We start from the raw sequence: 13751 nt of genomic DNA, 5'->3' as shown, positions 1-13751 counted from the left end.
AAGTGAGCCACCCAGGACCCCCTGTTGAGCACTTTTTATCTTGAAAGGGCATCCCCTCATTTTATTTTTTAAAAATTTTTTAAAAAATTAATTTATTTTCAGCCTAACAGTATTCATTATTTTTTCTCCACACCCAGTGCTCCATGCAATCCATGCCCTCTATAATACCCACCACCTGGTACCCTGACCTCCCACCCCATCCCCTCATTTAAAGTCATTATTCTTTTGAAAGTATGGTCAAGACAGACAGACATTAGCTACAATATTCTGCACCTAATTATTTAGAAGTTTAAATGGAAATAGTGTTTTTATTCTTTGGTTCAAAGTTGGTAAGCCACATACATTTTTTTTTTTAATAATGTGTCTTTTCTTTTTTGATCCGTTACTTTTTTTTTTTTTTTTTTTAAGATTTTATCTATTGGACAGAGAGAGAGGGAATACAACCAGGAGGAGTGGGAGAGGGAGAAGCAGGCTTCTCTCTGAGCAGGGAGCCTGATGTGGGGCTCCATCCCAGGACCCTGGGATCATGACCTGAGCCAAAAGCAGACACTTAACCGACTGAGCTACCCAGGGGTCCCTCATACATCGTTTTGGGCATGAAAAATAGTACAACCGGGGCGCCTGGGTGGCTCAGTGGGTTAAAGCCTCTGCCTTCGGCTCGGGTCATGATCCCAGGGTCCTGGGATCGAGCCCCGCGTCGGGCTCTCTGCTCTGCAGGGAGCCTGCTTCCTCCTCTCTCTCTCTCTCTCTGCCTGCCTCTCTGCCTACTTGTGATCTCTGTCTGTCAAATAAATAAATAAAAATCTTTAAAAAAAAAAATAGTACAACCACTTTGGGAAGAGGTCTGGAGTTTTCTTAGAAAGCTGAACATATACTTACCCAATGAAAGAATTTCAATCTTGGGCATTTACCTAAGAGAAATAAAAACTTAGGTTCACATTGCAGCCGATGGCTGATGAGCACAGCAGCTTTATCCGTAAAAGCTGGAAACAGCATAAAAACAGCAGCTCAATGATGGCCCATTCACCTGGTGATGGTGGCAGAATCCTCTTCCACAGCCAAAAGGACTGGAATATTGCTACATCCTGTAACACGGGTGCATCTCAGAGACAATATACTGAGTACGTACTATATGGCTTTATGTGAAGTTCCAGAACAGGCAAAATTAACTTTTGGTGGGAAAAAAATCAGAAGACAGATTGCCTTTGGCGAGGGTGTGTGGGGGCAAGACTGGATTGGAAGGGGCCTGATGGTCGGGTTTCACAGGCGTTTGCATGTGTTAAAACTCATCGAATCGTACACATAGAATTCATTGGATGTACATTTTACCTGCAAAGAAAAGAACTAAACAAATACTAGAATTCTAGTTAATAGACGTGCTGATGAGTTTAGGGATGAGGTGTACTGATGTTTGCAACTTATTCTCAAGTGTATACAAATGTGAGATGGATTAATATTTGGTTAGAAGGATGGTTGAGACAGGAGACAGGTAGATAGAGGGTAAAGCACGAAGAGTGAAATGTAACGTTAGTTACTATATGACCCAGCAATTCCACTCCTTAGATATGTACCTGAGAGAATTGGAAACCTGTGTCCCCACGACACATTGCACAGAAACATTCATGGCCTTATTTGTAATAGCCAAGAAGTAGAACAGCCCAACTGTTCATTGGATGATGAATGGAAGAATGAAACGTAATCTATTCGTACAATGGAATATTATTCACCATAAAAAGGAATGAAGTGGGCGCCTGGGTGGCTCAGTGGTTAAGGCCTCTGCCTTTGGCTCAGGTCATGATCTTAGGGTCCTGGGATCGAGTCCCGCATTGGGCTCTCTGCTCAGCAGGGAGCCTGCTTCCTCCTCTGTCTCTCTGCCTGCCTCTCTGCCTACTTGTGATCTCTGTCAAATAAATAAATAAAATTAAAAAAAAAAAAAAGAAGTACTCTTCTATGCTGCAACATCAAAGGACCCTGAAGACCTTTGCCAAATAAAAGATATGAAACACGAAAGGCCACGAATTGTATGATTCTATTTATATGAAATGTCCAGAAAAGACAAATCCGTAGAGACAAAGTAGATTAATGGTTGACAGGGGGTGGGAGGGGAAGGGAATTAGGACTAACTGCTAATGGGTAGGGGGTTTCTTGTGGGGTGATGAAAGTGTTTCGGTATTAGTGGTGATGTTTGTACAATGTCGTGAATATAGTAAAGACCACAAGCGGACACTTCAAAAGTGTATGTCAATTCTTTAAATGCTAAAAAATATTAATGGTAGAATCTAGGTGCTGGGGGCGCCTGGGTGGCTCAGTGGGTTAAGCCGCTGCCTTCGGCTCGGGTCATGATCTCGGGGTCTTGGGATCGAGTCCCACATCGGGCTCTCTGCTCAGCGGGGAGCCTGCTTCCTCCTCTCTCTCTGCCTGCCTCTCTGCCTACTTGTGATCTCTCTCTGTCGAATAAATAAATAAAATCTTAAAAAAAAAAAAAAGAATCTAGGTGCTGGGTAATAGGATTGATCATGGTCAAATTCTTTTTTTTAAAGATTTTATTTTATTTTATTTGACAGACAGAGATCACAAGTAGGCAGAGAGGCAGGCAGGCAGAGAGAGAAAGGGGGGGAAGCAGGCTCCCCGTAGAGCAGAGAGCCCGATGTGGGGCTCGATCCCAGGACTCTGGGACCACGACCTGGGCAGAAGGCAGAGGTTTTAATCCACTGAGCCACCCAGGCGCCCCGTGGTCAAATTCTTTCAATTCTGTCGATGGACATTGTTTAGGATCAAATGCTATAAAAAAGATAAGCCACATAAAAGAGTTGGTTAATTTTATGACTTTCCTTGAGAACTACCCCGGGGCTTGGGAGGCACAGAGCTGGCCAGAGGGAAGGAAGAGAGGAGACATCCGGCTGCTGGGTTGCCTGTCACCCGGCTTGGGAACCATGTAGACTCATTCTCCAGTGCAGAAAGGATGTGTAGACAGTCTGCTGCAGCTTGATTAAGTTCTTGGCCTCTCTGTGCAGTAATGAGGCTTGATATGGTTTTCAGAGGCCAGCAGCATCCCTGAGGGCTGAGCAACGGGCCTCTGCCGCAGCAAGGCAAACACGGGATCCCCTCCTTACCAGTCCCTTCACTGCTGCCCAGTGCCCGGATCCGGAGGCTCTAGGAGCTGAGCTGGTTGGGGAGGAGGGATTTGTACACAGAATTTTTTTTTTTTTTAAAGATTTTATTTGACAGATCACGAGTAGGTGGAGAGGCAGGCAGAGAGAGAGAGGGAAGGGGGGCTTGATCCCAGCTAGGACCCTGAGATCATGATCTGAGCCGAAGGCAGAGGCTTAACCCACTGAGCCACCCAGGTGCCCCTGTACACAGAGAATTTAAGAGATTAGGGGATTCACACCGAGCTACGAAGAGGTGCTAATGAGATATTAAACACTTCTCAGCAGAGTAGCAGCCGAGGAAGGTGGAAACGGAGAAATCAGAAGTTGAAAATGTCTTGAGGCTGCTGATAGGACAGGGACGATAACTAGCTGCTGGTTAAGCAGGGTGCTAGGAGCAGCGGGGTCTGTAACTTGGTGGTTAAAATGGATAAACGGCTCTGGGCGAGCATGGGTTCCCGAGTGTGAAATAATTTGCTGTTTATAAAAGCAGAAAGGACCCAAGACAGGATGGGGTTGAGAGGGACACAGCAGGGCAGGTGGAAACTTGAAGAGTGCGCTGAGTTGAAAGGAGTCCCCTTCAAATTCCTGTCTGCCAGGATCCTGCAAATGGGACCTTATTTGGAAAGAGGGTCTGTGCGGATGTAATCAAGTTAGGATGAGGTCAAACTGGATGAGGGTAGACTCAAGAGCAGTGGCTGGCCTCCTTATTATTATTATTTTAGGTTTTTGTTTGTTTTAAATATTTTATTTATTTATTTGACAGAGATCACAAGTAGGCAGAGAGGCAGGCAGAGAGAGAAGGAAGCAGGCTCCCTGCCAAGCAGAGAGCCCAATGTGGGGCTTGATCCCAGGACCCTGGGATCATGACCTGACTTGAAGGTAGAGGCTTTAACCCACTGAGCCACCCAGGTGCCTCTGTTTGTTTGTTTTTTAAAAGATTTTATTTATTCATTTGACAGAGAGAGATCCCAAGTAGGCAGAGAGGCAGGCAGAGAGAGAGAAGGAAGCAGGCTCCCCACTGAGCAGAAGCCTGATGTGGGACTTGATCCCAGGACCCTGAGACCATGACCTGAGCTGAAGGCAGACGCTTAATGGCTGAACCACCCAGGCGCCCTGTGGCCTCCTTATAAAAGAGGGAAATTGGGACACAGAGACACCCAGGGAGAATGCTGTGTGTCTGGAGAGGCAGAGATTGGAGAGATCCCGCTACGAGCCAGGTAACGGTAAGGATTGCCAGCAGTCATTAGAAGCTTACAGAGAGCACAGAGCTGCCTCTCTCTCTGAGTCCCCAAGAAGGAAACAAACCTATTAATTGACACCTTGATATTCAACTTTTGACCTCCAACCTTGAGAGAATCAATTTGTATTGTTTGTTTGTTTTTTAAAGATTTTTATTTATTTATTTGACAGATATCACAAGTAGGCAGAGAGGTAGGCAGAGAGAGGGTGGTGGTGGGGGGAAGCAGGCTCCCCGCTGAGCAGAGAGCCTGATGTGGGCTCGATCCCAGGATCCTGGGACCATGACCTGAGCTCAAGGCAGAGGCTTTAACCCACTGAGCCACCCAGGCGCCCAATTTCTATTGTTATAAGGTACCAAGTTTTGGAGATTTTTTTTTTTTTTTTTGAGATCGAACATGAGTGAGAAACAGCACAGTGGGGCAGAGGGGGAGGGAGAAACAGACTCTCTGTTGAGCAGGGAGTCCAATGTGGGGCTCCATCCCAGGACCCTGGGATCATGACCTGAGCTGAAGGCAGATGCTTAACCGGCTGAGTCAGCCAGATGTCCCCCAAGTTTTTGGAGATTTGTTGGAGCTGTGCTAGGGAACTAGAGTGAGTCATTTCAAGGGATTGTGTAACATGTGTAGGCCATGGAGAAATTTACTGAGGTTCTGGGGGAGTTCTAAGAATCAATGGAAAAACTGAGGCTGAGGGCTGAGGGCCTGTCTGCTAGCTGTTGAGTTACGCTAGGCTCAGGGACATCTACCATTGGCACAGGAGAAGAATGAAGAGATAAAAAGACAAGGGTCCGATAAACCCTTACTGAGTGTTTGTCATAGGTAAACAGTGGCCCGATCAGGAGCCCATTTCCTCAGGCTGATCCCCTCTAGGCTGATGCAGTTAGCACTCCCATTTATGGAACTGCAGAAAAGATTGAGCTGCCCTTGCCCAACGGATGACAGCAGGAAGGGAAGAGCTAGGCAGTCTTGGATCTGCAGATCAGCTAGGAAGGTGTCAAGCTGGGGGCGGGGGGGTGGGGAGCAGGCTCCCCGCTTAGCAGAGAGCCTGATGCAGGCTAGATCCCAGGATCCTGGGACCATGACCTGAGCTCAGAGGTTAATCTGCAGAGGTTTTGTACCTGCCTGGATGCCTGGGACAGCCGCGGAATCCACAGAACTAGAAATCAGGTAGATCAGGTAGCACAATTCAGTCTTCTCAAAAAAATATTCTAGTTTTATTTATTTGAAGAGGGTAATACAGACACATGGTTCAAAATTCTAAAGGTCAAAATGAGCCAAGTGAAAAGTCCAGCCCCATTCCTGTCTTCAGCCTCCCTCCCTGGAGGCAAACTATGCAATATTTATTCTTTTCAAAGATCTATCTGTCATTCATCTATCTATCTATCTATCTATCTATCTATCTATCTATCATCTTTGTATTCTGCCTCCCTTCGTTAGATAGAAGCTGTTGCTCACTTCCCAGTACCACTCTCCCCTTCAATGAGCCCCACATTGCAGCAGCACCAGAGCCCCCAAATGACAATTTTCAGCTTCTCTGGCAGCTAGATGGAGCCACGTGATTCAGTTCTGGCCAGTGAGATATGTCAGAAGTCTCCCTAGTAGGAGCGGGGGCAAACCTTTCTTTTTTCATTTCATCTTGTTGCCTGGAACGTGAATGTGATAGCTGGAGCTCCAGCAGCCATACTGAACCATGCGAGAGCACTGCATTTGAAGGAATCTCAAACAATTTCTGAAGACAAAGGATGGGGCATCTGGGTGGCTCAGTCTTCGTTAAGCAGCTGCTTTTGGCTCAGGTCATGATCCCAGGGTCCTAGGATTGAGCCCTGTATCTGGCTCCCTGCTCAGAGGAAAGCCTGCTTCTCCCTCACCCACTTCCCCCACTTCAGCTTCCTTTCTCGCTGTGTCTCTCTGTGTCAAATAAATAAATAAAATCTTAAAAAAAAGAAAGAAGACATAAAGTCAGTTCTAGACTGCCTACTTCTGGATCTTTTTTATGTGAGGAAGAAATAACATTCTCCTTTGTTGTTACCACCCAGATACTTTTTAAAGATAATGCAGCTATAATCAGAAAATCTGCAGGGGGCCACCTGGATGGCTCAGTTAGTTAAGCGTCCAACTCTTGATTTTGGCTGAGGTCATGATCTCAGGGTCCTGAGATCAAGCGCTGTATTGGAACTGCTTGAGATTCTCTCTCTCCCTCTCCCTCTGCTCCTTCCCCATTGTTTGTTCTCTCTCTAAAACAACAACAGCAGGAAAATCTACGGAGGTGGTTTGGAGAGCAATTCCAGTGAGGCAGGCCTATAAGAAGTACTCTGATCAGGAGCTGAAATAGATCATAATTGCAGCTGCCACATACTGATTATTCTTTGTAACAGTTTTATTGAGATCTAATTTACATACCATAAAATTCACCATTTCAGTTGTATAGTTAAGTAGCTTTTAGTTTATTTCCAGAGTTGTGCAGCCATTACCATAATCTAACTTAAGAACATTTGCATTACCCCCAAAAGAAACTTCATACCTATTAGCAATACCAAAAAGTGCTTTACAGATATTATTTCCTTTAGTCTTCCAATAACCTCTGAGTTTGGTTTTATCCTTTTTTATGGATAAGAAAATCAAGGCCCACAGATAAGAAAACTTGCCCAAGATCACACCGGCACAAGAACCAGGATTCAGTTTTGGATGATGCCAAAAACCTGCCCTTCTCAAACCACTATCCAAAGGCTGTTACCCAAGTGCTGCAATCTGGTCCTTTAACTCAGCCTCGCTCTTATTCCCCAGGGCCTTCAGTGCCTATGCCAGTAGTCATGCCCTATTTCTGGTTCCATTGCCGACGTCCTTCTTGTTTCTTTGGCTGAGCTCGAGCAACTTGTGTCTGGACCCTAGCCACTTTCCCTTTAATCCACTCTTCTGGAAGATGAATTTCCTAATGCCCAACCCTGCTCAGGTGACTCACCACTCCCACTCTGAATATGTCCACATGGGCTCCTGAGTAAAACCTTCAGCTCCTTAACATGGTATCCAGAGCTCTCAGAGACCTGGCCCTGATCCACTCTTCTAACATTCTCTTCTTCTTCACCCCCATGGTGCTGTCGGACTGGGCCCTTGCCGACCTCCAAACACATCCGATGTATTCCTCTCTCCCATGTTTGGTCCAATTCTTTGTGCAAAGAATGCCTTCTCCCACATCTCCAGCCATTTAAGTCTTGCTCAGTCCATGAGGCTCCTTCATGAAGCTGTCTCTGCTCTCCCCAGTAGGTCGTGGTTCCTCTGCCCTCTGCTCTCCCATCCCATTCAGTTCCCTCAATGGGGCTCTTATAGCATTCTTCATTTCAGTAGTTACTTGGGCTGGTCTAGACTGTAAGACTCTTAAGTCTAGAGGTTAGAGTCCTCTGATTGGCCAGGCCTGACCTCTTGCTCACCTTTTGGCCAGAAATAGGGTCAGTCATACCTAGGGAAACAGAGGACCCCTTAAGAGATGCTGGTACATCAAAATAAAAACCTATACATCCAGTATTGGCAGGATGTAGTTTTTCCATAAGGCCTGAGTAACCTCATTGTTTCATTTATTACTTCTTTGATTTCATTGATTGATTTGATCCTTTATCCCTTCTACGTATAGTTCAACATATAGCAAAACCAAATGTAGTCCTTAACTCACAGAGCTTACAGTCTAGAGGGGTAAGCCAAAACTAACCAAGCCATCTGAAAACAAATCTAGAAATGCAGCCATGGCAATCTGAGACACAACTGAGTCCCCAGAAGGTTTTCATGTTTCCTAATCCAAATGACCGTGTGAAGTTATTTTAACTGCGCAAGAACCCTTTTATCTTACAATTAGAAGTGGTCTTTTACATTCACATGTTCCAAATGAAGTACCCTTGGGCTTAATTCACACTGAAGTGTGTGTAAATGAAAGAATGAATGAACAAGGGAATCCTTTCTTCTTACATCCTTGAAAGAAGATGGGTCATATGGGTGGGGATGACTATACAGGCCTACAGGGGACTAAAGGACAATTTCCTTTACTTCCTGATTTTGAATGGGTGAATCTTGGAAGCTGACTCTGAAGGCTCCTGTCTAGAGAAGAAATAGGTTGGGGAAGGCTTGGAGCCTTTTCTGACCATCACCCTGCCTCCTAATAGCTGTATAGGCTTAATGTGCAAAACTTCTCTCCATATCAAAACCATCTCCATGAGAATGGGCTGTAGTGGCAGAAAAAAGGATCCATTCAGGCTTCAGCTCACATGACTGCGGAGATAACACCCCACACAGTGAGTTCACAATGAACCTGCCCATTCTTGAATGTCACATACATGTTACTGCTTTGAAACTTACCATCAGCACCTGGGGCCTCCTGACCTGAGGCCTGAGTGTTTTTGATTAGAGGGCCAGAAGCACTCCAATTCAAAATGATTTGGCGGTGCTGGGGCGCCTGGGTGGTTCAGTGGGTTAAGCCTCTGCTTTCAGCTCGGGTAGTGTGATCTCAGGGTCCTGGGATCGAGCCCCGCATAGGGCTCTCTGCTCAGTGGGGAACCTGCTTCCCCCTCTCTCTCTGCCTGCTTCTCTGACTACTTGTGATCTCGCGCTCTGTCAAATAAATAAATAAAATCTTGAAAAAAAACAAAAACAAAAACCCCAAAATGATTGGGCCAGTGTTCAGGACTTTCAGCTCACCCTGCAAGACTCAGGACCCCCTCAAGCCTCCCTCAAATCCATTCCCTGCGCCGGGCCCGGCTACTTCCTGTATTTTCAGGCTTTCAGAGAGTGTGTTCCTTGCCTCTCTCAATGCCCAGGAAGCCTGGCCCCGGTGCCCCATAGCACCAGTCTGAGCTTTCAGAGGTAGGATTCATGGCTCAGTGCTCAACGCTGAGCTCAGTGCCTGACTGATGGTGAATCCAATCACGAACATTCTGTGACTGAGTGTGCTTCCAGTATTTTTCTCCACCAGCCTTTTTTGCCTGTGACCTGACTGTTTCCCAGCTTGTTATCCCGGCTGGGGAAAATGACCTCCGGGGTTCTTCCCCTACGGTTCCAGCCCTGACCTGGGTCGCTTTTAGCTGCACAGAATGGGTTGCTCTTCTCTTCACCTCATTGAATTCCCTCTTCCACTCACCCTATGGCCAGTCTTGAAGGGGATTCTACAGCAAAGTTGCAGGTAGCTTTTTTCCCCTTGCATATGGAATAATGTAAGTGTTAGTCTCCGGTGTGTCTGAAGGAGAATGACTGGTTAAACTTTGCTCCAGCCCACAATAAACAGGTGTCCCAGGAAGCAAGAAATGTGTAGCACACGTTTGTCTTATGATTCCCCCCCACCCTTTTGTGGGTAATTCCCCACTGGGAGAACTTTGGTGGGAGACAGGGCTTTCCTCCATGCAAAAGGATGGAGGCAGGTGACTGTGGTCCAGCCAATCAGATGTTTTCACTTATGACTCTTCCTCTCCCTGGAGTGATACGGAGATCCGAGCATAGCTAGGAAATCAGTGGAGGGGTCACTGTGCTGAGTCAAGTGGCACTGAATGGTGTGACCTTGGCTGGGTTTTTGGCTCCCCAGGCCCCTTCCTTCCCACCAGCTCTTACCCCAGTACCCTTCCAACAAATCCAGTTTCTGTTATGTTAGCCGAAGTCAGCTTCCAGTGCTTGCAATCCAGATTGACGTAAACCGAATTTATGTCTGGAGGAGGTGATTTAAGTAAACTGGGGAGCATCTATAAGGTGGAATGCTACACAGCAGTTCAAAAGGGTGATGGCAGAGCATTATACGGCAAACATAGCAGTTCAAAAGTGTAACTGTCATAGATCTCTGAGATGCTCCTACAAAGATAATATGTACAATATACCACCATGTATCTAAAAATTAAAGGGTGCCTGACTGGCTCAGTTGGTAGAGCGTGTGACTCTTAATCTTGGGGTCATGAATTCAAGCCTCATGTTGAGTGTTGAGATTTCTAAAAATAAAAAAAAAAAAAAGATTAACGGGAAAATAAGAAAAGGAAAGAAATGCCTCAATTCTTTGCTTGAACAAATGCATTGTTCACATCTCTATTTCCAGGCCTAGAACAGTGCCTAGCACATAGTAGCATTCAGTAGATATTTTTTGAAGGAATGTACTATAATAGAGAACGATCTGGAAGGACACATATTATTTTTTTTTCAAAGATTTTATTTATTTATTTGACAGAGATCACTAGTAGGCAGAGAGGCAGGCAGAGAGAGAGAGGAGGAAGCAGGCTTCCCACAGAGCAGAGAGCCTGACGTGGGTCTTGGCCCCAGGACCCTGGGATCACTACCCAAGCCGAAGGCAGAGACTTTAACCCACTGAACCACCCAGGCGCCCTTGAAAGGACACATGTTAAACTGAAAATGGCATTTTCTTAGAGGAAGGACTAGAATGTAGGGATGGTTGACAAGGGAGCTTTTATCTGTATTATTTTCTTATTTATTTGCAAGGGAAGCATCTTCATGTGTTATTTGTGTAATTAAACAGTGCAGAAGGTGTTGGAAGTTCATTGGGGATAGATAGATTGATGTGCAATGACATTTGGGGTAGATTCGAATCCCTGCCCGGGATCATAAACCATCCTTTGGAGCCTTGGCCTTCCCTTCTCTGTACTTCTGAATTCTTAGGAGTCTTTTCTCTGCTTTACTATTTCGTTCTTGGTAATTCTAATCTGCCTTCTGTTGTATGTGATTTATGTATATTCATTTTATCTCTGAGTCTGTAACTCCTTGAGGGCTGTGGCCACTATCCTGTGACCTTTTGTTCAGCCAGACTGTTGGAAACAAGATGACTTTCTGAACTTTTCATGAATACCTGCTGGACAGCCATGCTTATCACGAGGCTGGCCAGCAGTAGTACCTCGATGGAGTGAGATTTCAGGGGGGCCAGGACATCCTCGCAGAAACAGGACAGTCTTGCTGGCTGGGGAGTACTTTTACAGTACTCAGCAACAATACTTGCTTTTCATCAGAAGTCACAGCGGAATAGTTGGTTTTCAGAGAAACATTCTCCTCTCCAGCGTAACTGATTAAGCTGTAACTATAAGTGTAAAGTATGGTCCTTATCATGCAGCAATGGAGATAGAAATGTTATCTGAGAAGGGAGTTTAGCATTCTTAGCATTTATCACATTACCTTGACTATGTATCTAGTTTCAATACGTGCCGGACACTGTGCAGGTAAGCAGCGTTTCAGAGATTATCTCGTTTCAATCTTCACAATACTGCTCTGAGAATTATTATCATCCTTATTTTACAGAGGAGGAAAAGGAATCAAAGTTAAATTGTTGGTCACACAGTTAGAAGTAATGGAGCTAGGATTTGAAAGTAGGCTTACTGCTCTTAACTACTGGACAACATTTCTCCAGACATTAAGGACTTTGTATAAAAATGTCATCCAAGGGGCGCTTGGGTGGCTCAGTGGGTTAAGCCTCTGCCTTTGGCTCAGGTCATGATCTCGGGGTCCTGGGATCGAGTCCCGCATTGGGCTCTCTGCTTGGCGGGGAGCCTGCTTCTCTCTCTCTCTCTCTCTCTCTGCCTGCCTCTCTGTCTACTCGTGATCTCTCTCTGTCAAATAAATAAATAAATCTTAAAAAAAAAATGTCATCCAAACAGGTAAACCAGAAATAGCGTTGTGTGGTATTCTACTTGGATGTAGCAGTAATACTTTAAGATTATTTATTTATTTGACAGATAGAGATCACAAGTAAGCAGAGAGGTAGGCAGAGAGAGAGGGGAAGTAGGCTCCCTGCCGAGGAGAGAGCCTGATGTGGGACCATGACCTGAGCTGAAGGCAGAGGCTTTAACCCACTGAGCCACCCAGGTGCCCTGTAGCAGTAATACTTTAAAGTTTTGGACATTTCTTCTGTGTGAAAGCATCAGTTCAATCCAGTCAGTCAGTCAGTCAGTTGATGTGGAGTATCAGGAGGCTGGGACAAAAACTTGTTCATACTTTGGAGAAATACTTTGCAGAATTTGAGTCTTGTGTTCCTTGCTTTGTATATATACACCAAATATGCAGCCTGGATTTCCCAAGAGTGTCTTGGGTTCAATGAATAATCTCACTGATACGTGTTTGTTGAATTTTGTGTTACTTTTCATGTATTTATTTGCTCAAAGAAACTCTGTTAAACATAAAACACAGAATAAACATAAAGCAATTTTATTTTGATACCTTCTTCAAACTTTTAATATAAATTCATCGACTGAAATAATCTATTAGAACACGTGAATCAACTTTTATTTTGGATCCTATAATCTGAGGACTTGTTTACTCGTTTGTTCAAAAACTATTTATTGAAAAGGTTACTATGAGCCACAAGCCATGGGGAGCAAAATAGAGGTCGTCTCCGCCCAAGAGTGGTAGGAAATCTAGCTGGGAACCCTCACCTGAAATAAATAGTCACATAAACAACTACATAATTTAAAAAAAATTATTTATTTATTTGATTTAACAGAGAGAGACAGCAAGAGAGGGAACACAAGCTCAAGGGAGCTGGAGAGGGAGGAGGAGGCTCCTGGCTGAGCAGGGAGCCTGATACTGGGCTTGATCCCAGGACAAGCATAATTACGACTATTTCTACCATTGAGCATTAAAGCTCATTCAGGGACAAGGTTATGGTGCTGTTTGTTCCTTGTTTCAGATCATAGAGGCAAAGCCTATGGGTTCTCTGGGTAGCCGGAAGGGCGCGTGTAGAAAGAAGCCTAAGTGACCCACCGCTAAGCTGTGCGGCTGGATGTGAGCTAAAAGTGATAGTCAAGTACTTCTTGATTGCCCCGGTGTACCTACTCTTCTAGGTATACTCTGTCTTCTTCTTCTTCTCCTTCTCCTTCTTCTTTTTTTAAAGATTTATTTGACAGACAGAAATCACAAGGAGGCAGAGAGGCAGGCAGAGAGAGAGGAGGAAGCAGGCTCCCCGCTGAGCAGAGAGCCCGATGCCGGGACTCGATCCCAAGATCCTGGGATCATGACCCGAGCCGAAGGCAGAGGCTTTAACCCATTGAGCCACCCAGGAGCCCCTAGAGCGTTGTTCTTAAAGTCAATTTCAGATTCGACAGTTCTGTGATTCTGAGAGTTCACATCCAGACTTAATTTGAGCGTAGGCTGGGGATTTCTGACCAGAAAGTTAAAAAAAAGTGGGTGGAATCGGAAAGTCTCATCGAAACATGAAACTACAACTCCCAGGAGCCTCGGGGCTGGGTCTGGTCCCCAACCCTTTTCCGCCCGGGCTGGGGGTGACCAATGACCGTTAGCTATTTGAATAAACCAATAATATCATGAAACTGTTTAGTCATCCAATCGCACGGAAGAGGGAGAACACCTTAGCCAATCCAAATGCGCGGGGGCGGAGCCGGAGATA

This window comes from Mustela erminea, chromosome 14, assembly GCF_009829155.1.
Source record: "Mustela erminea isolate mMusErm1 chromosome 14, mMusErm1.Pri, whole genome shotgun sequence".
Lineage (NCBI taxonomy): Eukaryota > Metazoa > Chordata > Mammalia > Carnivora > Mustelidae > Mustela > Mustela erminea.
Note: the sequence above shows the minus strand (reverse complement) of the source record.